Genomic DNA, 26240 nt, shown 5'->3' on the forward strand with positions numbered 1-26240 from the left:
TTTGAGGACAAAGGCAGTAAATGTAAAAAGATTTTTTCCCTGGGACCTAACCAGTATTGGCTCCAAGAGTGGATATTTAGATTTAGGGGTAGTGATATGCTTGTGTTGAGCCCTCAATCCCAAGCGACAGAGTCACATACACGCTCTTTAATGTGTGTGTGTGTGTGTGTGAGAGAGAGAGAAATAATGTAGGGTCCTCTAGGGCATGGGCCTCTCTTCTCCTGCCCAGGTCTAAGAATGGATGGAAAGGAATTCCCTGGACGGTGGACTGATAGGTCATCTGGGGTCCGTGCATTGTAAGGAAGACTTCCGCTATCCCCTAAGAATCCCTGGGATGAATGGAGCCTTAGAAGGCGATCTGGAGCCAAGAACAGGTAGGGCACCTCCTGCCTGTTCTGTCCCTTGCTTCCCACCACACCTGAGAAGAATGGGCTTCTTCAGTTAGGCATACTCAATCGGACTCTGCACTCCATGTGCTCTTGCTAAGCAGCCATACCGCTCACTTGTTGAGGAACAAAATACTTTGAGATCAAATGTTTGGGGGCACTTGGTTGGCTCAGTTGGTTGAGCGTTCGACTCTTGGTCTCAGCTCGGGTCATGATCTCAGGGTTGTGTGATGGAGCCCTGTGTCTGGCTCCCGGCCCAGCAGAGAGTCTGCTTGGGATTCTCTCTCTTTCCCTCTGCTCCTCCCCCCGATATAAATAAATAAATCTTTTAAAAAGGAAATCAAATATTTTAATGCCATATTTCCTAATTGATAGCTGAGTTTCAGCAAGTGCTTTATTTAACAAGTAACTGTAGGGAACAAGGGCCCGCTGACCCAGAATGTGACACCTTGACATACTAATTATTTAATTTTGTTTTCTTAAAGGTTTTATTTATTTGAGAGAGAGAGAGAGAGAGAGACCACACATGAGCTGGGGGTGGGGAGAGAGGGGGGAGAAGCAGAAGGAGAAATAGGCTCCCTGCTCATGCGAGTCTAAGTCCCAGGACATGACCGAAGGCAGATGCTTAATGACTGAGCCACCCAGGCGCCCCATATCCTGATTATTTTAAATAAAAGTTATTTAAGAGGCAGCCTGGGTAAGAAGGACACTCAGACCCACCTCTGTCCTACTGAAAACAGGAAACAAATTTCCTGTGTGAAAGTTCCCCTCCCTGCACCAAGAGGTAAAGAGCCATCCTGATCTCCAGAGATAGGGAATTTAGAACTGAGAAGGCTCTTTAAACAAACCTTGTCACTTTTTACTAATTTACTACCCCAGTCCAAATTCCGTTTAAAATTCCTTACTAATCGAAGCTCCGGAGGTTGTTTTCTTTGTCCTGTCAATTCCTCCTCCCTGTCTCTTTGTCTAAAAAGTGTAAAGACTGCCTGTCTTGGTCATTTCTCTAGGTCTCAATTTCACTATTGGGCCTCTGTGCATTTGCAATAAGGCTGCCTTTTTTTTTTTTTCTCTCTCCTGTTAATGTTTCATGTAAATTTAATTCTTAGTTCAGCTGGGAGAGGATAAAAAGTAGAGTAAGAATTTTTCCTTGCCTACATAACTTAATAATAAACACATCAAAATAAAACAGAACTCATGAGTGGATAAGATACTGATCTACAAAAAAATGACAACACTATTTTGTTTTCAAGTCAGGAAAAAATTGCCAGGATGTATTGCTCGTAAGTGCCTACTAAGAGTCTTTTAAAATAAAGGTACTCTTAATGGGCACCCTACTGTAGGATAAGCCTTTAAATAAAAACAGAGATAAGTACAGAATTCCCATTTTACAGAGAGGAAACGAGGCACAGAGAGACCAAGCGCGTTGCACAAGGTCACACAGCTATTAAGCATCAGGGGCGGTAATCCAAGCCAGGTTCATCTGTGTCCGGATTCTGACCTGGTGACCACCATGGCATATCAGCTCTCTGCTCCCTTTCACCTCACATCCAGAAGATCCAAATAATCAACATCAGCAAAGAAAAATTTGGGAGGGCCCCTGACCAAGCATCTTTCTTTGTCTTACTCTTCAGATTCCCCCCAACAACAATAAGTCTTATTATGACTATGCAACAGCTAAGCATGTGTTAAAGTGTTGGGTTATAAGATGTGAAGCAACACTTGCTGACTTATGCTTTCCTATTGGGTAACACCTGACCATGAACTCTGGATTACCTCTTCCCTCCAACTCCAGAATGTTGACTTGTCTTATCTCACTTTTGGAAAAACCAGCGAAATTTACAAGGTCACTACAAGTCGAAAAAGTGCCAACAGGACCCTGATCAGGAAGATGAGGAAACACGTTGGAGTGCTATGAAGATATTTACAATATGTTTGCCTTTTGCCAATATTGTTATGATTAATGAGATTTTGGCTTGACTGAGATATTTTTCACATACCGTAAAATTCACCTGTTGAAAGTGTATGGCTGGTTGGTTTTTAATGCATTCAGAGTTGTGTTACCATCACAATAATATAATTTAAGACATTGCAATACCCTAAACTGAAACCCCATACCCATTTGCAATTATGCCCCATTTCCTCCCACCCCTGCCCTAGGCCACCACTATTCCCTTTCTATCTTTACATATTTGCTTAATCTGAGTATTTCATGTGAAATAAATCATATGTGGTTTGTTTTTTGTTACTGGCTTCTTACACTTAGCCTGATGCTTTCAAGATTCATTTGTTATAGCTCAGCACTTCATTCTTTTTTATGGTCAAATAATACCCCATTGCACGGATATACAGTTGGCGTTACGCAGTTGTCAGCTGTTAGACGTTTCAATCATTTCTACTTTTTGGTGTGATGAATAGTGCTGCTATGAGCGTTTGTGTAAAGTTTTTGTACGAACATATATTTCCATTTGTCTTAGATATATGTTTAATGAGTTCGATAGCTGGGTCATACGGTAGCTCTGTGTTCAACCTTTTGAGGACCTACTAGGCTCTTTATAAAGCAGTCGTGTCATTTTACGTTCCCAACAGCAGTGTGTGAGTGTTCCAATTTCTCTACCTGTTCACCATTATTCGTTGTCCTGATTTCAGTCATCTTAGTGGCTGTGAAATTGTATCTCATTATGGTTTTCATGTGCATTTCCTTAATGTCTAATAATGATCTTCTTTGGAGAAATATCAGCACAATTTTTTTTGCCTATTTTAAATCAGATTACTTATCTTTATTAAGTCGTAGGAATTCTGGATGCCAGTCTTTCCCCAGATAGATGATTTGCAAAATATCTTCTCTCATGCTGTGAGTTTTCTTTTCACTTTCTTGATGGTGCCCTTTGAACCATAAAAGTTTCTAGTTCTGGAGAAGTTGAATTTATCCTTTTTTTTTTTTCTCTGTTGCTTATGCTTTTGGTGTCATATCTAAAAAATCATTACCTAACCCCATGTCATGAAGATTTACTCTTATGTTTTCTTCCAGAAATTTTATGGTTTTAGCTGTTACATTTAGGTCTATAATCCATCTTGAATTAATTTTTGTGTAAGGTGTGGGGTAGGTGTTCACCATTCTTTGCATATCGATACCAGTTGTCCATTTTTTGAAAAGACTGTTCTTTCCCCCACGGAACTGTCTTGTATTCTTTTTGAAAAAATCAATTAACCATAATGTGGGACTTTATTTCTGGACGTTAAATTCTACTCTATTGATCTATATCTCTGTCCTTATGCAAGTCCCACCCTGTCTTGATTACTGCCATTTTGCTGATTTTGAAATCAGGAAGTGTGAGTCCTCCAAATGATCTCTTTCAAGAACATTTTGGCTCTTCTGGGTCCCTTGTGTTTTCATATGAATTTTAGGATCATCTTGTTAATTTCTGTCATGCAGTAAAAAAAGTATTTTTCCTTTTCCTTGTTACTTTTCCTTTTCTTTGTTACTTTTTATATTCATTCGGAGTAATTTCTCTGTTTCATCGTTTCCTTAGCTTCCTAAGTACTTAACACTAATCGAACACTTATCTCTCTGCCAGTGATCTCCACTGCCTCTCAGTACGTTCGTTCACATCATCTTCTTGAAATTATCCTTACCAGGGCCTTCTGGTGGGCTGTGATCAGAACTAGTCACGCTCTACATCCATAAGGTCACCCAGAGTCCTGTCCCAACGAGCCTCTTAGATTGCCTTCACCTCTCCTACTCTGGATCTCCTTTTTCCCATCTTTCATGTCTTTCTCTTTACTCCCTCATTTTGATGAAGCACATTTCTAGGACCTTCCGAAGACGCTGTGTGGGAGATAAAATTTTGAGAACTTTCATATATGAAAATGTCTCTATTTTGTCCTCATAATTGATTAATGTTTTAACGGGGTAGAGAAATAATTTTCCTTCACAATTTGGAAGATATTGCTCCATTCTCTTATGGTGTTGTTTATAGGAAATCGTAGGTTATTTTTACTGTTTATTTGCACGTGACCTGCTTTTCCCCCCTGGGAGCCTATAGGAAGGCCTATAGCCTCTTTGCTCCTGGAATTCTGAAATGTTACACTAATGTGATCAGAAAGAGTCTATTTTCATCCTTTGTGCTCAATACTCCTAGGCTTTCAACCAAAACCATGTCCTTCAGACGACGGCTTCCTTCCTTTAAGTTTCTTTGTTTTCTCTTCCTGGAACTCCTGTTACTCAGATCTTGGAGCTCCTTGTGTGCTCAACTAATTTTCTCCGCCTCTCCCTGTAACATTTTAAATTCTTTTTGCTTTTCTCCTCTCAATTTTATCTTCTCAAGACTGCTTCTCCATTTTATCTTCCAAACTTTCCGCTAAGGTTCTAATTTCTGACTCGGTGCTTTTAATTTCTCAGAGATTTTTCCTCCTGTCCTTTGAATACTTCTCCTCCCCATTATAATAGACTCCAGTTCTCATATCATGATTGCAATATCTTCTTACTCTCTGAGTTAGGGTCATTTTTGAAGTTGTCTTCTCTCTTCATAGTTCCCCTCAAGTTTTTTTGTTTGTTGTGTTACTATTTATTTTAGGCCCAACTTTTATTTATTTTTATTATCTTGTAAAGATTTTATTTATTTATTTATTTATTTATTTATTTATTTTTAAATTTATTTATTTATCTCTGTCTAGAGATCACAAGTAGGCAGAGAGGCAGGCAGAGAGAGAGAGAGGGGAGGAAGCAGGCTCCCTGCTGAGCAGAAAGCCCGACTCAGGGCTTGATCCCAGGACCCTGAGACCATAAACTGAGCCGAAGGCATAGGCTTTAACCAACTAAGCCACCGAGGCACCCCAAGGCCCTACTTTTATATTAAAGCCTTTTTTCAGCAGCCAGGTAATCCTTGGCTATCTGCACACATTTAAGAAAGGTGGGCAAAAAAGCTGATGGGATCGTTGAGTGTGCTGGGAGCCTTGCGGATTTTGAGATTTGCTATAGGCTGGTCTGAGTCAGCCATTCTCAGGGTAATTGCTTATATTGTCTCTTTTTCTTTTTCTTTCCATTTCTTTCTTTTTTTGAGAGAGAGAGACCACACACATAAGCATGGCTGGGGGACAGGAAGAGAGGGAGAGAGAGAAAGAGAATCCTAAGCAGGTTCTATGCCCAGTGCAGAGCCCGATATGGGGCTCAGTCTCACCACCTTGAATTCATGACCTGAGCCGAAACCAAGAATAAGACATCCAAGCAACTGAGCCACCCAGGTGCCCTGCTTATGTTGCTTCTTTAGACATTTTGTCTGGGGCAAGTCAGATTCTTCAGAGAATGCTCTTTGGTTCTCCTCCCTTGAAGGTAAAGACCAGAATGTCAGGGTTCTAGGCACTGAATGAATGCAGAAATCAGGAGGAATCTTGTAAATTGGTGTGTACACATTTATTAGTGATCCATGTTTTTACTATAGCATTCCTGCCCTCCGCTGTGTTTTACTCCTTCAAGGGTTACAGCCCCAGTCTTCTGCCGGTGGCTGGGAGGTGGGGTGCGCGGCAGTTAGCGGTATTGTGGACTGATAGAAGAAACTATTTCTCAAACAGCTTTCAAGCAGTCCTCCTCACTTTTTAAAAAAAATATTTTATTTATTTATTTATTTGACAGAGAGAGATCATAAGTAGGCAGAGAGGCAGGCGGGGGATGGGGGGACGCAGGGTCCCTGCTGAGCAGAGAGCTCCATGCGGGGCTCCATGTGGGCTTGATGCGGGGCTCCATGCGGGCTTGATGCGGGCTTGATGCGAGGCTCGATCCCAGGACTCTGAGATCATGACCTGAGCCAAAGGCAGAGATTTAACTCACGGAGCCACCCAGGCGCCCCAGTCCTTCTCATTTTAACCTCCCCACCTTCACCCTCATTTCTGGTGTTATTGATGCCACCACTTGCTGAGTTTTTTGAATTTTCTTCCTATATTCTATTCTGTTGTGTTGGCTCTTAGCTTTCCCCACTGCCAGCTTAGCACTTGGCTTCTCTCTGCCTTTTAAGTTATCTGTCTGCTTTCCAGAATTTTCATGTTGTCTTCCAGCCTGCTCTACCTGTCCTTGTGGGTTTAGGTCTAAATAAAAAAATAAAAAATACAAAATAAATCTCTTAAAGCAGTTTTCAATGAGGTTTGAAGAGGAAGCAAATTAGATGCCTTGGGTCAATCCATTATCTTAGCCTGGGAATCTGATAACCATTTATTTTTCCAAATACCAAATGAAAAGTGGGTAAGGGTAGTAGAGGCTTGTCTTCTCTTCATACTCCTTTTTCTCCTTGGATTTCATTGCTCTGGCTTCCCAACTTACATCTTAAATCTTTATTCTTGGTTTTCTTTGCTGCCTCCTCTTCCTCTCTCTGTGTCCTCTTCATAATAGGGACCTCCAGATTTGGGGCCTCAGTACTCATCTCTGGCTTCTGCATCCTTCAGGTCCTCCAAAGCCCTCATCTCTATATGGTCTTGCAAGACCCTGCTTTCCAAGCTGCTCCTTGACCCCATCACTGTGTCTCATTTCCCTGATTGTCTCCTTCATAGCCCTCATCACTTTCCGAAATGGTTTATCAACTTATTTATTCTCTATCTTTCAGCAGAATGCAGACTTCATCCATGAGGGCAGGAATTGCTTCTGTCTTGTTCACTGCTGCAACAAACAGTATCTACCAGATACCTAATAGGTTCTCATAATATTATCTGAATCACTGAGTGAAAGATCTGGGCTCTCCCTACATTTCTTCACCTTTGTCTTACGTGTCTTCCCTCTCTGTTCCTATGCTCCTCATGTCTAACCATGAGTAGTACACTGAATACTAAGACTTTATACCTCAGGGCCTTTGCATAAGCAGTTCTCTCATAATGGAGTGCACTTGCCTTCCTGCCAGACTCACCCTTCATTCTTGAAGATGCTCTATCCCCTCCCCAGGCATTCAGTACGTACTTCTGTCCTTGACTGTCACTCTACAGGGTCCTTTAATTAGCTGGTACACCTGTCACTCCAACTAGACTGTGCTTCTAGAAGGCAGAGACTCTATCTTAGCTGTTTTTATTATTCCAGACACAGGAATTCAAAGTGTGTTGAATGAATGGTTTACATACATCTCGTATATGTGAACTCCTATGGGTAGAAGGGCACACTCCAGCTTACAACCATTGGCTTTGAAAGGCAGACCTGTGTGCATGCTTTTCTCATACAAACTAAACAAGAGCTTTGACCATTATTGGATTCATTGACAAGTAATGGTTTATTAAGAGCCTTGTCGGGGTTATACAGACATATTTAATAAAAGAAGTCCATTTGAGGACCTGAACACATTGATCAAATAAACCAATGATGGTCAAAACTCTTTTCCTGGAAGTCTGTAGGAATGGACCTAGATGCCCATTCAACCCCCAAGGAAATTCTGTTCTCATTTGTACTGACGCTACTTTCCTCAAACCACACTTGGGCCCATTACACCCTCTAATACCTTTGGATCAATTAGTGGAAGATGCTCATGTCTTTCAAATGTTTTTACCCTCACTGTCTCACTTCCTGTCTCAGACCAAAATATCTCTGGCCTGGAGACAATTTATAAGCCGGATGAGAACAGCAGTCCTGGCCAGTTTAGACCACATGCATTTTTATAGTCTATAGTTCCCATCAGAGTGAGAATAATTAAGACTCTAGACGGATGAGTATATGGTTCTTCCCACAGAATTGCTTAGCTAGGCAGCCCTTTTTTCTTCCACGTTCCTCCGTGACCTCAAATATTTATGGGGCTGGAGATCAGGGGTGGAGCCCTTTCTTAAAGAAGAGAAGCCAAATTGAGTGTGACCAAGAACCCTTTCCCACCCCCACACTTCACTGTCTTTTCATGTATCCTAATGAACAAAACCAACACATAATTCCAAAGTAAAGTGAAGGTTAGGGATCTTCGACTCTGAAACTGTGTCACAGGTCTTTACTTCGCAAAGGACCCTTCAAAGGATTTCCTATTCCTTTTAACCACAAGGCCACTCCCAAAGGCCGCGCATAGCCCCCCTTTATTTCAGAGCTCAGCAGTCATAGTAAAGCTTAAACGAACTGCGCTCTGGTTGTGAAATCGAGAATTCTCATGCCCTCCACTTCAGTCATAAACTTTTTAATGAAAGCGTTCCTGAGTGCTCATTCGCCTGTCAAAACCACAAAGTTTCGGAAGCGACTTTAGAGCCACAATCTGTTAGAGGCAACAAAAATGAACAAAAAGTTTCACTTAGGAGAAGGCTGCTTGAAGAGAGGCGGGAAGGGCCTAGTCGCACCCCCTCCCCGACTCCCCTCTGCAGCCGGTCAGTCCTCCTCCTCCTCCTCCCAAGGGGGCAGAGAGAGGCCAGCAGCCTTGCTCTCACGGAGTTTCCTTCACCTGGAAATATAAAGAGAGCGACCACTTCCAAAGGGTTTTTTTCATCAAATAACTTCAGGAAATTAGTCTGATTTTCCTCCCGCAGATCTGGAAACCTCCAATATGCTCATATGCGCTGGGATTCTCAGTGGAGAACGTGGGGTGCGGACTTCCCTCGCGCCAGTGGATCAGGGAACGCTTTCTTTCCAGACCCTCTCTTTTCCGGGTTAGTGTTCTGTGGAACACACTTTGGGAGACGCTGCCTGACCAACTTTACAATAGAGTCTGATTCTGGGTCTGCACATGAATTCATGCTCCTTTATCCCTGCACGGGAACGCTCTTCTCAAAGAACAATCACTTTTCAAGAAGGAGGGATGTTTGTGCTGCTCAGAGCATCTGTGGTTCGATTCCTGCTGTTTGGCAGAAGCTAAGCCATATCCTTCCATGTAGTTTTACAGTAATAAAGGAGATATTTTATTTTTTTTAAAAGGTTTTATTTATTTATTTGATAGAGACACAGTGAGAGAGGGAACACAGGCAGGGGGAGTGGGAGAGGCAGAAGCAGGCCACCCGCTGAGCAGACAGCCTGATGTGGGGCTTGATCCCAGGACACTGGGTCAGGTCATGATCTGAAGGCAGGTGCTTAAAGACAGCCACCCAGGGCGCCCCAAAGGTGATATTTTCATTTCCATCTGTTGAAGCCTTGTATCTCTCAAAGTGTTCAAAACTCAGGCAGAATTTCATTTATTGGGTTCATTAAAACCTCATCAAGACTCATTAAACTGGCGTCCCTCCAGACACATTTTGAAAACCGCTGCTGTAGGTTAATGGGGGGACCGCCACAGAGCAGAAAGCAAAAGAAAAGCAAGACCAAATCAGGAGCTGATCGAGGTGAGGGAGACCTGACCGAGCCCAGGAAAGACATGCTGGAGCCCTGATCCAGGGCAGTGATGATTCGAGGAGAGAGGAAGCCACGGAGGGTGTAGAAAGGAGGGCAGGACTTGACGGCGCATGGCCCTGGGCAGAGGGGAGCTGAGGGCGGCCTCCTGATGGCCACCTTGAGTTACCGTGGGGTGGGAGCTGAAGGAAGAGGAATAATGGGGGGAAGGTTGGTGGTGAGCTTTAGCTGAGCTGCGTGTCCTCAGCTCGGAGGGGAGAGGCGGAATAAGGAGGACAGAAACTCTGAGTCTAGGGTGACGCTTTGGAAAGGAAATCCTTTCCTGGGATTGGGGCGGAAATTTGGGAAGACGAAACATGTGCCAAGAGAAGCCTCCTCTTGGCACTTCCCAGCCAGACCAATAGCTGAGGAAGTGATATTAGTGACTTTGCAAGCAAGAAGAGATTCTAGGGGCGCCCGGGCACCTCAGCCGGTTAAATGTCTGCCTTCAGCTCAGGTCATGGTCCCAGGGTCCTGGGATCGAGCCCCGGGTCAGGCTCCCTACTCAGTGGGGAGTGTGTTTCTCCCCCTCCCTCTTCCCCTCTCCCTGCTCATGCTCAGTCTCTCTCTCTCTCCCTCTCTCTTTCAAATGGATGAATAAAATCTTTGGGGGATAAAAAAGAGATTCTAATTCAGAAGGTACTTTCTGACCTTATGTTTATACCTGCCCCTCTGGTGTCTACCTGTGTCTTATTTCTGGAAATTATTCTGAGCAGATGTGTAGAGGCTCATGCCCCTTGGCCCTAACCTGCAAGAATATGTTGTCCCACTGACTCAGCAGGTTATGTTTGCCGGAGACCCCGGCTAAGCACGAGCAGCCTTCATCTCGTTTCTGTACCCTGTCTCTCACAGAGGAGCTACAAAGATCAAATGAGACGACAAATAGGAAGCAGCAAACACACCGCTTGGCGCAGTCTAGGTCTGTCCTCATCCTTCTGATCTCCACAGCCCTCAAATGGGCCGGACTGCCCAAAGTGTCACCTTAATAGGGAAAAACGTCAACTTGATCCCAGACCAACTTGGGTATGAGTTCTGGGAATAACAATTCTGCCCTCAGAACACCGCGGTGAGGATTCAGTGTGATTCCTCATGAAGAGCCAAGTACAGAGCCTGGTACATAACATGTGCTCGATTCACGACAGTAACCGTGTAATTATATTATCATTAATAAAGGTCCAAAAAGAGGCTAAAGAAGACAGTCATTTCAGACGTGATGGACTAAGGCTTAACTCCAACTCCAGATATTCAAAACCAAAATGTCATGAAACACTTTTCACACACAAAAAAGGGAACTTGCTTTTCATTTGCGTATGTATCCTTGAGGCTCTACGAAGAGTCTGTGTTGTGGGCTGTGTATCCGCTGGTCACCCACACTTTGCACAGCTCATCAGGAATATCTAGTAAACTTGGCCTAGAGTTCAGCACGTTACAAGGTAGGGTGAGGTGAGTGGTGACCCCCCCCACACAAACATATGTCCAAGTCGTAATCCCCAGTGCCAAAAACGTGACCACATTTAGAAAAAGGGTCTTTGCAGGTGCAATTAAGTTAAGGATCTTGGGATGAAGTCATCCTGGATTAAACAAGTGTGCCCCAAATCCAATGACAATTGTCCCTAGGGGAGAAGATGCAGGGAGAAGGGAAGAAGGCCCTGGAAAGGTGGAAGCAGAGGTTGAAGGGACGCAGCCACAAGGCACAGAATGTCAGGAGCCACCAGAAGCTGAAGGAAGCAAAGATTCTCCCTTCGAGGCTTGGAGGGAGTGTGGCTCTGCTGACACCTTTCCAAACTTCTGGCTCCCAGGCTTGTGGTAATGTGTGACGGCAGCCACAGGAAACGGACGCATGGAGGACAGAAATACACTCGGGCTAACTTTGGCAACAGGAATGGTGGAGAGAGGGCACCTGTCAGGAGGACACGGGGGCTATCGTGGGTTCCGAGGACAGGAAGTTCAGGCTGGCCTCATGAGGACGGAGGACCAGGATGCAGAAAGGCGGGAGTAGAGGGACTCTCTCTCCACTCCTGTCACCTTCTCTCTCAGCCTGCAGGCTGGCTCTCTCTGGTTCTCCGTGCGTGTGGCCAAAACCGTCCCCGTCAACCTGACCTGTCCTCGGAGCACATTTGAAGCATCTGATGCACCAACAGGTGTCTCCGTGGCTTGATTCTAAATGGCGGGGACAGAATCTCTCAGCCCGGGTCCAAATCAACTCTTGCCCAGGGGTGAGATCCTGTGTTTCAGGGGCCCTCATTTGAGGGTAAGGGGGCTGCTGGCCGATACCCTGGGAGCTTTTTATTTGAATGCCAAAGACAGTGTGAAGGACAGAGAAGTTCCATCTCTCCACCAACTTGATAGGTCAGAGAGATTCTGACCTTCTTTCCAGATCTTCCTTTCTGCATTTAGACAATGTTCTGAGCCTTCAACCTTCTGTTTCCTCAAACCCCTCTCTCTGGCGTAACCACATCATATTATTGGGGCGGGGGGAAGGGAGCGGGAGGAAAGCTGTCCATTAGATTCTCTTCCTGCTTGAAACATGAGGTTAATCTTCTGGAACAAAAGCATTATTGATTTTTATCTATTGTAGTCTTCTCCTGAAACAACGAATGTGTGCTACTATTAGTAAACTATTTGGCTTGTTTTGGACTCAAATCTCAATTTTTTAAAATTCCTGTTTATTATTTTTCTCATGTTGCCTTGGAAAGGCTCCTTTGGGCCAAGTGGCACAGGAGGGATTTGGAGGTTGAAGGACTTTGCTCACAAGGCTTTTGATCCCCACAGCAAAGCTTCAGACCAAACAGAAGTCCAAGCCAGACAGGACTGTGGAGTCTGGAGAAATGGGGTCTGCGGAGATTCCCATTCCTTGACCTTCATTCACGACCCAGAGGGAATTAGTTGAGTGCATCCTAGGGGTTGGACATCAAGCCAGAGCTAGGATGACAGAACTGGGATGACCTGGACGGCCATGGGAGGGACCGACAGGGATTAAAGGAAGTGATGCAGGTGAGTGCACCATTGTAGACTATGCCAAGGTCATGGAGGAAAAGGACCTGGCCCGTGACAGTGAATAACTCAGGCAGTTAGCCTGAGGGGTCAGGGAAAGGCTTCTCCAGGGGAGGCACATTTCCAGAGATCTGAAGGGTGAGTGGGTGGTTAACCAGGGGAAGCTGATGGGGGTGGGGAGGCGGGCGATCTTCCAGGCGAAGAGAACCCTGCGTGCAGATACTCATTATGCCATCTAGCTAGAAACCCGTCAACTGTAAATGAGAGATCTGCGTACACACGCGGACCCACGGACTCATGTGGATGGCGACATCAGGCAGTGATGCTCTAGTTCTTTGCTGTTTGCGGGGGCCAGAGGCTGCATGAGGTTCCCACCACGTCTCCGACCCCGTGCAGGTCTCCCCAGAGTGTGGTCAGAGACTCCGGCCTCCCTGGCCCCCTGGAGGGCCCCCGGAGGTCTCGGTGTCCGCATCATCTAGAGTGTATCAAGGAGCTCGCAGGGTAAAGGAGCCCAGACAGACAAGAAACAGGAGATTCTATAAGAAAGAAAATGCTGAAAGCAGGAACCAATTCGTTTTCTCTCATCTCGTCTCTAGAGGGAGAAGAGGGAATCGGGGGTGTGGGGAGACACCTACCTGGGATTCTCCCCCTGGGCGTCCGCCAGTCCTCCAGAACGGGCCTCCTGGAGGAGTGAGTTTCTCACCCCCGGAGCAGGAATCATGTTGGGAAAAGCAGAGGACATGAGTAGGGAGCCCGTGGCTTCTCCCCAGGATCCTCTCTTGACCACTCGCCATGGGCCACTCCTTCTTGCAAGTCCCGGGAGCCTGGGTGCTTCTCTCTCTCACGGCAGCTTTAGAGTGCCTCGCTCCCCCTCGCTCCCTGTCTGTCCGCCCCCTGGATGCTGTGCTTCTCGAGGGACAGGGTCTCTCCCCGTGTTTGCTGTGTGCCTAGCACCCGGCATTCACGTGCAAAGCATTCGATCAATATTTATTAAAGGAATGAATACATGGCCCTTATTAATTTTCGACTACACTTTAGTCCTCAAACATTCTAAAGCTGAACCATGTTGCTTAGAAATAGATTGGGGGAGGGGGGTGCCCGGTTGGCTCAGTCGGTTAAGGATTCAGCTCTTGGTTCTGGCTCAGGTTCTGATCTCAGTGTTTGGGATCCTGCTCAGCACAGAGTCTGCTTGGGATTCTCTCCCTTTCTTTCTTCCTTCCTTTTTTCTTCTTTTTAAGATTTTATTTTTTATTTGAGACAGAGAGAGAGAGAGACAGAGCACAAGCAGAGGGAGCGGCAGGCAGAGGGAGAAGCAGGCTCTTCGCCGAAGAAGGAGCCCGATGCGGGACTCGATCTCAGGACCCTGGGATCATGACCTGAGCCGAAGGCAGACGGTTGAACAACTGAGGCACCCACACACCCCAGATTCTCTCCTTTTCTTTCTCCCTTTCCCTCTGCCTCCGCCTCTGCTCCTCGCCCTCTGCTCTCCCCCTCCCATCCCCCACCATTCATGCACAGGAGGTAAATAAATAAATAAATACCTTTAAAAAATGAAATAGATGAGTGGGACTCGATGACCGGTATTGTTCACACTGCCTTGGACTTGGTAGGTGCTCAGGAACTCAACGGTGACTTAGCAGCTCGGTGATTATAAACATTTCCATGCTAATGCTCTGGGACTCACAGGTAGCACAGCTCCTTTCTTACTGGCACTGATTTTGTGACAAAGCAGCCCTTGGGGGTAGCGTTCACACGCCCTTGAACGATTTACTGCAGGGAGGCCCAGATCTCCTGTGGCCCTTCTCTCTGTACACAGGAGGGTACACGTCTGCCCTTCGATGAAAGATAGGACATAGGCTTTCGGGTCCCCTTCCTAACACCTGTAGGTCAGGACAGCTGGTTTCTCTACGTGTGTGTGTGTGTGCCCGCGTGCGTTTGCGCATGTGTTCGGAAACAAAAGTTGTACATTGTTCAGCAAAGGCCGTTGGGTTCCTGTATCTCCTCCTTGCATAATAAGTGCTGTCAGTTATGGCAGACAAGGGTGGCAGAGGGTGGCAGCTTGCCAGGATGGTCTGTGACATTTGGATAAACAAGCATCAATATTTATCAGAGCTGCTTCTGTGTGCTTCCTCAGCTGCCGGAACGGGGAGCCCTCCCTGAGCTTGTATATAGTTTTCTGCTTGTGAGATAAATGTTCGGGGCCATTAAGGGGGGAAAATATTTGTACTCCGCTCCCCAGTTACGTAGGCTAATTTACTGCATGAGGAGGCCTTGTAGTTCATTAATAATATACAAATACAAATCAAGGGAAGAAATTGCCTTCCTAATTGACTTTGGAGATGCTAATCTGAGATTCTCCGGCTTTAAATACGACCTAGCAATGGTGCTTGTACCATACACCTTGGAGAAGACAGAAAGCCACCTAACACCCAACAATGTCAAGAATCATTGTGTCTGGACTTTATCTACAAGACACTCACCTCTCTCGAGGCATCTGGAAGTACCAGACACGAAGGAAATAGACAAACAGCTGCTGGGGATAGACTCAGCCGTCCTAGACTCAGTATCCCAGATGTGCTGCCAGCGAAGGCCAGCCAGGCGGTGCAGAGTGTGCTGGGCTGGGCCAGGTCGGCCAGGGTGTTGCTGGGCCGCCTGCTCCCACCCAGATTGCTGTGTTGAACAGAGAAAGTAGCATTCGGCTCCACTGACTGGTCAAGCAGGGAGCCAAGCTCATCAGTCTTAAGAAACCAAATCTCTGGGGCGCCTGGGTGACTCAGTTCACTGTTTGAGTGCAGTTCAGGTCACGATCTCGGGGTCTTGGGAGGGAGGCCTGAGTTGGGCTCCATGCTCAGTGGGGAGTCTGCTTCTCCCTCTCCCTCTGCTGCTCCCCTCACTAACGCACATGCTCTATCTCTAGGAAATAAATTAAGAAAAAACCCCAAATCTTCCCCGTTGACATCCCATGAGTCTCTTGTCCTCTCTGACCATGCCTCCGGAGAACACATGGAACTTCTGTCAGTTTATTTGTAATGGACTGGGAGGTAGTAGAGTTGAGCGGTGAGGTTTCCCAGACCAGCCTTGATGGTCACATGGTCCGGGTTTGAATGCTACCCATTCTCTCTCCCACTACAACCACCGACCAACCACCTACCCCTACAAGTCTGAAGCTGGAAGTTCAAGTTCATAAAAGTGACCTAGGCATTAGCGACCTTGTCACCCCCTTTGAGTCTGCAGGAGCCTCCAGGTGATGATCTTGGCCCCTCCTGGAAGAAACCACTTATCCATGGCACAAGGAGCCACACAGAGTTTCCTGTGGGTTCCATAGGGTAGACAGAACAGAGCCTCTAAATTGCATGCCCCACCATGCTTGCTTCTGCTTTACTTATCTCCCCAAGGTGCTCCTGGATTGCTTTGCCTCTGAACTTTTCCTTTCTGACCTTGCCCTTTGGAGTCCTCTAACTCATCTCATTCTTGCCTTTCTGGATTGAAAGAATAAAAGAAAGAAGATCAGATCTGGTATGTGAAATTGGGATTCATTTTTCTGTTCTGTAAAATGGGCATAATAATAATTCCTATCTCATAAGGTAAGGAGGAGAATTAAATGAGATTTAGTAAATGTGGACCTTAATGTTTTCCCAAAAAGACCCATGAAGTCAGTTTAACAGGTTGTCATCAAAATTTTCAAAAATGGAATAGAAAATATCCGAGGGCACTGCTTGTAGGAGGGGCAAGTTTTATTTTGTGAATGTTTTGTTTCAGTTTAGTGTGTGGATGTTCATGTGTATGACCACTGGTAGATGTAAAATAAATATTTTACTGTAAAAAGGTACTGGTAAAAAGTGCAGGAAATATGTGTCATTAACATTTACCTTCAGTCTTGAGGAGATGAGCTCTGAGACTTAGGCAGCCACGACCCTAATGTTGGAAAGATTGGAGCCAGAGATCCAGCCCCATTCCCCTGCCCCCACCAAGAAGCTATGACGCCACACCAAAGGCCCATTCTGCCAGCCCAGGGACTTAATTCTGTTCACAGATATTTTTGTTAGGGACACCTGGGTGGCTCAGTCATTGGGTATCTGCCTTCAGCTCAAGTCACGATCCCAGGGTCCTGGGATCGAGCCCCTCATTGGGCTTTCTGCTCTGTGGGAAGCCTGCTTCTCCCTCTCCCACTCCCCTGGTTGTGTTCCCTCTCTTGCTGTCTCTCTGTCAAATAAATAAATAAAATCTTAAAAAAAACAAACAAACAAAAAAATGAAAAACCTCAAATATTTTTGTTAGGCTTACATGGAATTTATAAAAGCAAAATTTGAATTCATTACTATTATTTAAAAATCAGGATATAGGACATAAAAATCTAGATTCTCAGGGTCTCTGAAAACTTGGGGAGATTTGGTCACATCCAGTATCTTTCCTGTAGTCTCTGTCCTATCTGCGTCCTACTTGTCTCCTACCCGGGCCCTGGAAGCACAGAAGGCTTGTTCCCTGACCCGGAGGCTCGATGTTTATTTTAAAGAATCGCAAAGCTGGCACGTATCCATGAGCTCCTTAACTTCAAACCCTCATTTGCAGAGGGAGGAAAGAAGCCAGTGAAGAAGGAGGTGACTTACCCAAGGTCACATAGATCACCAGTGATACAGCTGGGAACGGTACCCGAGTCTCCTGGGTCTGTCTTCCCTTGGAGCCCTTGGCAGCAGGCAACTGCCACCCTCATAAAAACGGAGGCTTTCTTAAGAGATGCGTCTGGTTCACAAAGGTCAGCAGCCCTCCCTTTTTCCCTTTGTCTTGGCCACGGCAAGTGTTTACCTTGCAAAAATGAAATGAGAAGCAGAGTGGTTCCTGCTTGTCTAACAAGGTATTTACATGCCTCTGAGGGAGGAAGACAACCAGGCCAAGGCGTTCACCGTGAGCGGGAGCTGGGAGAAGATAAGAATCTCCAGTACCTTCTGGCTCTGTGCTTTACCTTGATTTAGCCGAGGGACGGAGAAAACCAGTTTGCAGGGCGTATCTCGTCAAGCACGGTCACAGACAATGCCCGCGTCAGCGTACGACGTCTGTATGTTTCCAGATCACCCAAGAGGGACGGTGCAGGGTGGCTCTAATGGGCCATTCTCAGAGTGGGACGCCACCGGTGCTGCGCCCAGGGCCGGGAACTTGACGGCTGTTTGGGTCATTTTTAATGTTTAATTTTTTTCTTTTTGCTTTATAAAAATAGCCAAATATACACAAAAAGTACAAAGAATAATATAACCAACTTCTATACACCTTACTCAGATTTGACATTTATCAAGATTTTTTTACATATGATTTTTAACTCTTATTTGGTGTATAATGTATATACAGTAAATGCATAGATCTTACATGTGAAGTTTGATGAGTTTCTAAATGTGTTGTAAAATAATTTCATACAGAAAGTTGCAAAAGAAAAATAGGAAGAATATCCACATTCTCTTCAAAGAGATCCCCAAATGGCAACAAATTACCACATTTGCTTTATTATACAACACACACACACACACACACACACACACACACACAATTTTTCTGAACCATTTGTTGGTCGATGTGTTTTGCCAAATATTACGCCCATGTAATCATCACTCAAATCAAGTTACAGCATATTTTCAGTACTCCAGAAAGTTCTCTGCTGCTCTTTTCCACTTGTTATTTTTCATTTCTTTTTATTCATTTCATTTTCATTTCAATTCTCAATCTTATTTTTATCACCCTAGACGAGTTTCGCCTGTTCTGGAAACCGATGCACATGGACTCACCCTCCACTTTGTTTTTGCTGAATTATTTTAAAGCAAACCCCAGATCTCATGTTATTTCATCTCTATATAATTTGTAAGTAATTCTGAAAACATTTTCTTACATAATCACAAAGCCAATGAGATTATGTAAAAAGTCTTCCTAACAAGCTGCTGTGATTATCGCCATTTTCCAGGTGAGCGTTCAGCTTCAAGAAGGCGGGAGGTCTAGCCCAAGGTCACCCAGCAAGTAACTGGGTGGGGGTGGGGGGGCATTCTTCCTCCAGAGCCTGTCCTTACCTTCTGGGCTGTCGGTCCCAGTGGAGGGGCTTGCTGCCTTTGGGAACAGGAAAGTTTGGCACCTCTGCGGACCCTTTCTTTGGCTCCTCCCCCCAGCACATGGCTGTCCAGAAACGCAGTCCCAGAGACCCTTTGAGCACACCTGCCCGCATACACACTCACTCACACCAGCATGTTTTACAAATGCTACCTGTAGCTTCTGGTTTCCCCTCTTTGGAGACAGAGGAAAGGGACCGCTCAGGCCTCCAGTGGCTACACAGACTGAGAGGCAGATGTGTTTGAAAGCCGCTGAGAGCTCCCCATTCACCGGGACCTAGACATCACCAAGGTACTATGTCAGGTTAAATGATCAGAACACAGAAAAGACCCACGCCTTTAATATTTTAGATCATATTTGCAAACAAGTACTCGAAACGCACAGACTCACGTGGGTCAAAAAACAACTAGAACTCGTGACAATCTGTTCTTCCAGCAGACAACTAGGCAGAAACAAATCAGAGTATTTCTGCGCACCGGCCCCAAAACCAAGCACAGAACTCCCCAAGAGCAGACAACTTACAACTTACTGTAAGCCCGAAGCAGCTGCTAGTAATCACGCTTCTATTCGGTCTCATAAACTGCGGGGTCTGCATAGCCACTAGATATGTCAAAGACTTAAATGTTTTCCTAGATTGAACTCTATACCCTTCCCAGAGGACATATTGGTAAAAACAGCCTTATTGTTTGTTTCTAAAACAGAGCTGGATGGAGCTATTCAAAGGGATATGAACTTTCAGCAAAATGTATTTACTGGGGTGCCAGGTGGCTCAGGGGGTTAAAGCCTCTGCCTTCGGCTCAGGTCATGATCTCAGGGTCCTGGGATCGAGCCCCGCATGGGGCTCTCTGCTCAGCAGGGCGCCTGCTTCCTCCTCTTTCTCTGCCTCTGCCTACTTGTGATCTCTGTCTGTCAAATAAATGGACAAAAATCTTTAAAAAAATGTATTTACTAATTGCTTAGAAATAGAACCCCCTCTTCCCCCACCATCACCTCTGTTCTCCACATTACGGGCCAGTTGAACACGAGGTTTTCTAGCGGTGTTTCTTTTCTAGGCAACAGAGATCAAAACAAGGACTGAGGGTGGGGATGTGGGGGACGGAGGGGGATGGGTGAAGCCGCTCTCTCACAAGAAGTTGCCTGGCTTCTTTGTAACTTGTTTTGCATACCAACTTCTGTACGAGATTGCCTTTGGAAAGCCACTGGCCTCATGGATCTTCTCTATTTCCGGCACTGGACGTGCTAAGGCAGTCACCACGCGGATGTGTAATTACCTACAAGGTCGGCGCCCTCGGAACTGGGTCCTGCAGTTGTAGATTCATGTCTGACGCTCATACCCCTGTCACCCGGCGCTGTTTTCTCTCTCCCCACACTCCCCAGTGACTTCCTGGTGTCCCAGGGGAGTGAAAGTGCGATATTAAATGGGACCTCACAATACATGGAGGCTTGAGAGGTCTTTAAAAGTTCTGTATCTCCTCCTCCTCCTACTTCCCCTTGTCGTCATCATTATTATAAAGATACATGCTGTTTGAAAAATTAGAAAAACACAGAGAAGTAGGAAGAAGACGAGAAAAGCTTTCATCAGCCATTGCCTAAAGGTAAGGTGTATTTTCATTTTCCAAATTTAAAAATGGATTTTAACATAGCTTCGCTCACACAGTATGTGCAACTGTGTACTCTGCTCTTTTTACAGACCTTTTCAAATGCAAAGCCTTTTTACTGACTATGTAATATTCTATCGCAGGATTGGACCGAGATTTCCACCCAAGCGGGAGTTTGTAGGAGTATTTTCTTTCCTGTGAAAATTGCTTTAAACTGTTCCAAACATTTCACCGGAGAACTCACTCTCCTTTCTCTTTCTCTGTCTCTCTCTCAAACAGGAATCAAGGAGCCCTTTGTTTTGCACACAGCCCATGCTCACCACGGCGGAGAAGACAGCCACAAAGAACAGACTTACCGTACACTCTAGCACAAGACTCTTCACATGGAGTGTGGCGAGTGCAAGGCTGAGTTCTGTGACCGAGAGAAGTGTTCTCGAATTCTCCCCACCTATTGGTCCTGGAAAACCTCTCCCTCTTGCTTCTCTGCCATAGAGCACGTCCTGGGAGCAGGTTCAGCAGCTTACTGCCCACTCCACTCATTAATCCTATGCGTGCTTCAGGCTCTTGGAGCCTTTCCCAAACCTTTAATATCCACTTGCCCCCTCCTCCCCCCCCCCAGAAAAGGCCCCTGGCTCTCCCCGAGCCACCAGGAGCCATGTTCTAATATACAGCACTCTGGAATATGTCATGCCAAAAAAGGAACGACCAGAATAGTTGTTTGATGCCATCTCTGCACTGGGCTTTGTGCCAAAGCATTATACATTTGAGATTTCATTTAATCCCCCCTGGCTGCCTTATGAGGCAGGAATTGTTCTGCCCACTTGGCAAATGAGGAGAGTGAGCCTCAGACGGAGCTTGAAATATTTGTTTGAGAACTAGGAGCCCACCTTCCTACCTTGGAGCCCCTGCCAGCCTCTCAGTATTTCAGTGGCATGACTTCTGGACGTGGTGTGGCCTCAAGGATCGCTTCCACGCCCCTCCCCACGATTCTGGGCACGGCAAAGGCCGGCAGGACTTGGATCCGCCTGCATCTGGCTAGACCAGCAATGCCTCCTCCCAGGCCTCCTGGACACCAAAGTAGAGAAGCACGGTCACCTCCCCTCCCCCCGAAGACCTCATGATCTCCCCAGAACTTGATGACGTGCAGAGAAATGGGGCAGGAAGAATTCTCTGGAGACAGCGCCTTTTATTTTATTTCATTTCACAAATACAATGAAAAAAAAAAATCCTGCTAATAGGATTGCCGAGTCAGCAGGCCTAGGCAAGCTATTCCAAGGAAATGTAAAGCATCCTGGCACACCTTGAGATGGATGACAAGTCAGGAACAATGACAGGAAACCAGAAATTAATCAGAAGACTTGCCTTTCATTAAAGGGTGAGGGCGGGGAGAGAGTTCAAGAGCAGGGGCACAGCCCTGACAACCCACTCCCGTTGATTTTGTGCCACTGCTCTTGGGCCCCCACAGCTCCTGGGAGCAAAAGAAGCAGCCAAGGTGCTCCCCATGCTTCCTGAGTGCTTGCAGCTGTGACATGAGGACCGCCCCCTCCCTGACCGGAAGTGCTTGGTCTGTGAAGGGGGAACTTCCTCTGGGCCAGGTGTGATAAACCCTCTGTGCTCTGGGCTTTGCCCTGGAGCCTCTCTGGGCCAAAAAAGGCCTGTCCTTTGTAATCTTGGCCTAGCACCAGCAGCTCTGACTTGGGGCTGATGGACCAGGACCAGCTTGTAAGTTGCTAGCTGCCATCTCCCGGGTTGGGCTGATCTTGTGTTGATGTTCTGCACATCGTGGACTTCTCTCTCACTCTGCCAGGCAGTGGGCCGCCTTATGGGGCCGGGTGAGTGAGGGGGCCGGAGTCAGCGGGCTGGGGCTGAGAAGCACGGCGGACCCTTCCCAGGGCTGCACTGTGGGTAGGTGTTTCCCTCATGGCTCACCCGGCCCCAGACTCCCTCCCTGGCAGCCAAGTCCAGGAGGGTATTTTCCACCCCCCTTGGGCTCACTGGTGGAAAGAGGCAGTGGAGGGATGCTCAGGTTAGAAAGGGTGTTGGGATTGGAAAGAGATTGCTGTCGGGAAGCCACAGCTAGATTGTTGGTGGGGCCTTGCAAAGTCAACCAGCCCATCTCTGTCTTGCTACTTAATAACACTGAAAGTTGGATGGTTTTGGTTTCACTCAAGAAGAGTACACGCCTCTTAGCATGATGAAAGTAACTGAAGAGGCAATGTGGCAATCCACACGACCGGGCGCCAGACCATAGTGGATGCCCATTGGGTGCATAACAGTGGCTTGAGCAGGGAAAAAGTGCCCACCTGAACACACATTTCCTTCACTTCCTTCCTTTGGCATTTCTTTCTTATGGATTATATCTTGGAACTTTTTCAGGTCAAGGCTGATTTGGCATCAGTTCCCTCCCTACCCCCCATCCCCTTGAACATTTGGGCTCCTGCTCAGACTTCATTTTGAAGTTTCCTGCTAAGGACATCTTTAGGAAAAACTTTCACAGTTAGGCTTTTGAATTTTTCTTCCCCAATGATTCTACATGCTGAGAGGAAGGTACTAAAGCCTTAGTCATTGTGTGAGGCACGTGACATCGTTTATTCCTTCTAGGGCTGAACTTGGCAGGTTGTGACTTGCCCTAGGTCACAATCCTAGTTGCAAACTGCCATGCCTCCCTTTAAGTCCCTGCTCAGTCACCTCACCGCCTGGCCTCTCAGCTCTGTCAGTGACTGTTGGCAAATGACCATGAGCTTTGAACAAAACCCATTTTACAAATGGGTTTACAAAATCTCTTTTGCACCCATTATCAATGGGTTTGCACAAAACGCTGAGGTTTCATGGACATTTTTATCACGACTTGTCAGCATCTTCTTTCTTAACTCTGCTCCCTTTTTTCACGGAACCACACTTTCTTCTGTACAATGAACTGGGTCTAGGGTCAGGCCAGTAGATCCTGCCTCCCCCCTCTCCCGCCAAAAAAACAAAACAAAAACCAAACAATTAAACAAACAAAAAAGAAAGCTGGGCCAGTCATCATCCCTCATTCCGCTGGCTGCACTGATTGACCCAAGATGTACATGTGCCCCATGTTGGGCTAACCAGAGCTCTCGAGGATTTTTACACTTTCAGCTGGAGGAGTAAACCTTTACCTCTTGGAGAGTAATTATATATGTTTGAACCCAGAGCTGAGGTTAGCGTTGTTCCAGGCTCTTAGAGAAAACAGATTTGAGGAATGAACCCAGAGGCCAAGGAGAGAAATTGAATCTTGAAGTGCTAGGAGACCCTTGTTTTAATTCTTCCCGCTTTTCCTGTCAAAATGATTCTTTTTCGTCTAAGTCAGTTGAGTTAACTTTCTAGGATACACATTCAAATAGTTCTCAGTGAGAGGCCAGCAGGAGTGCTTTTCTAGGGCAGCAACTGGATGCAGGGCAGACATTGCATGTCAGTTGTTTTTAGAGGTGAAAGAAAGGAAATGCCCCTGTTGGGTGATCTGTAAAAAAGTATCCAAACTCTGTTTGATGCAAATGACAAAAAACTACAGTTTAAACCGGTTCAGTCAACAAAGTAGATATAATAGCTAATGTAATTTAGAAGTCTAAAGAGAAGTCTGCCTTCAGGTGATGCTTGATCCAGGCTCTACTAATGTCTCGGAAGTCATTACTTTACCTCTCTAATCTGCCTTCCTTGGGTTCACAGAATGACCCTCAGAAGCTTCAGGCTTCAGCCTTCCCCTTAGAGCAGCAGCATGCCTCAGTTTCAGATCTTCAGAGAAAGGATAATTTTCACCACAGATTTTGTACAAGTACTGGGATTTACTTTTCCTTGATCACAGCTGCATCAGATGTCCATCCTTAAAATCAACAGTTGGTCTAGGAAGGGGGATATATTGTGGGGAGGATAAAAAGCAATTCTGGCCAGACTTCAGAGCAGAGAATGGAGGAGGGCATATTCTCTCATCTGCTGGGGAGAGAAACAGTGATGGATGTGATGGACAGAGCAGCACATACCCACTGTGACCTTATTGCTGAGGTCTCTGTGTATATAGGCTTGGGCTGGGATTGGCTGAGATGCTGGTGGAGGCCTAGCACGTAGAGATGAGCTGAAGTGAAGGATTTAAAAACAACTACAGAGGAAACAGACGTGATCTATAGCAGCTGGGCCCACTTTGCCAAGGGATGTCACATGTCCTGGTTGGCCATCTGGGGACCCAGCAGATGATGTGTGACCCAGGCTTCCTTCTGACCCCCTGATACCCATGTGGTGGAGGATTCTTAATCTTGGCTTTCTGGGCACTCTCAACTTGACTGCCCATTGAGGTCAATACCATGTCCTCTTTCCAGCTCTTCTACCCCTCTGTGTCTCATAACCCTGAACCAGGTCCTAACCAGCTGTGTGCATAGACCTGTGTGGTCCTGGCAGAGAGCAGGCCCCTTGGGGATAAGAACGGGGAGGGAAGCGTATTAGTGAACCCCTCTTGCTTACAACTGAGGCTCCATCAGTGTCTGCTGAGTCAAAAATTTTCAGGGCTTAAGCCAATTTTCCTGAGTCTTAAATTCTGGACAGCTGAACTCAATCCCCTGACTGTGTGGTGATTAGGAAGACACAGCTCCAAAATATGGTTCAGTTTTATCACTTCTGGAAAATGGACCTTTCCAAATGCTTGAACAGCTGACCCTTTTGAATTATATATAATATGGAACAATTAGAGACAACTTTAATGTCCATCACTAGGGTACCTCTCTGATGGGATGCTTGGCAGCTCTTTTTAAAGCATGAATTAGAATCACATGTCCTTTCCCTGTCAAGATATCCAGGATCTAAGTTCAAGTGACAAAACAAATCTCAGAGCAGTATGTAATACAATGCCCCCTGCCTCGAACCACCACCAAAATGTGCAGAAACAAAACTGTGAACAGCGATCGCCTTTGAAAAATGGCATTGGGGCAGGGTACTTTCATTTTTACTTCATTTCTCTATTGTTATCTTTGATGGTGAGCATGTAATTAAAAAAAAGATTAATACAAAAAAAGAAAAATAACTCTAAAAGAAAATAAAAATAAGCCATCATGATGGGCACGGTGGATTGGTGCTCCACATTCATTCTGCCTCCTGGTGTCCCTTCTAAACTACAGAAGCCAGAAATGGGAAAACTACATCTCCCAGAATCCCTTGCAGCTAGGATTCTGGGTGTGACTTCTATTTATCCAGCTAGAGAGATTTGGAAAGTGGACATGAAGTCGAGGCCACTCTGATGCTGCTGGCTCTGACAAGCACAGATGAGGAGGGAGGGGGCTCTACTGGGGCAGTGTTAGTGGAAATCTCAATGTCTAATCACTCGCTGACTTTGTGGGGACAGGGTGTGGGACACCACTTATGGTCCTGGGTTAGAGTGACTGTGGTACACCTCTGCAGCACAGAATGGAAGCTTTCCAGTTCAGAGGGTAGCTTCCTGGTGCTAGAAGAGTCAGCTGCTCCCCAGTGGCCTGATTTTGCTGTGGCACTGGAAGTTGTACTTTTTTCAGCCTTTCCTATGATTCTATAAAGTGGGATAAACCTATAAAAGGGATAAACCCCTTTCTGGGGTTAGAATGGATTTTTTTGCTCAACAGATATACAGAAATCTGAAAAAGCAGCATAATATTTCTTTGGGTTCAAAGCCCTCTGATACCTTTAGGAAGCATAAGAGAATTGGTTGTTTCTTTTAAATAAAGCTCACTAAGGAGACTCAACTCTTAAAGGTACATTCTAATAACTGATGAAATCTGATGGCACAAACTGAGTGAGGAATGTGGTCTTTGAGTCTCTAAAATCACCCCTCTAGATTTTCTCTCTTAGGTACACACAGTTTCTCTATTGCTGGTCATCTCGTGGTTTCATTTAGAGCCACTTGTG

At 45.9% G+C, this 26240-nt stretch overlaps 1 long non-coding RNA gene across 1 annotated transcript in view; it reads left to right on the forward strand.

Moving 5' to 3' along the window:
* Nucleotides 1-25973, forward strand: part of LOC116572763 — a 38248-nt gene extending 12275 nt beyond the window's left edge. The window contains exons 2-4 of the long non-coding RNA XR_004278506.1: nt 16071-16191; nt 18405-18519; nt 20637-25973. This is a non-coding gene — a long non-coding RNA (uncharacterized LOC116572763). The remainder of the gene's footprint in view (nt 1-16070; nt 16192-18404; nt 18520-20636) is intronic.
* The last annotated feature ends 267 nt before the right edge of the window (nt 25974-26240 follow it).

The sequence above is a fragment of the Mustela erminea genome, chromosome 14 (assembly GCF_009829155.1).
Source record: "Mustela erminea isolate mMusErm1 chromosome 14, mMusErm1.Pri, whole genome shotgun sequence".
Lineage (NCBI taxonomy): Eukaryota > Metazoa > Chordata > Mammalia > Carnivora > Mustelidae > Mustela > Mustela erminea.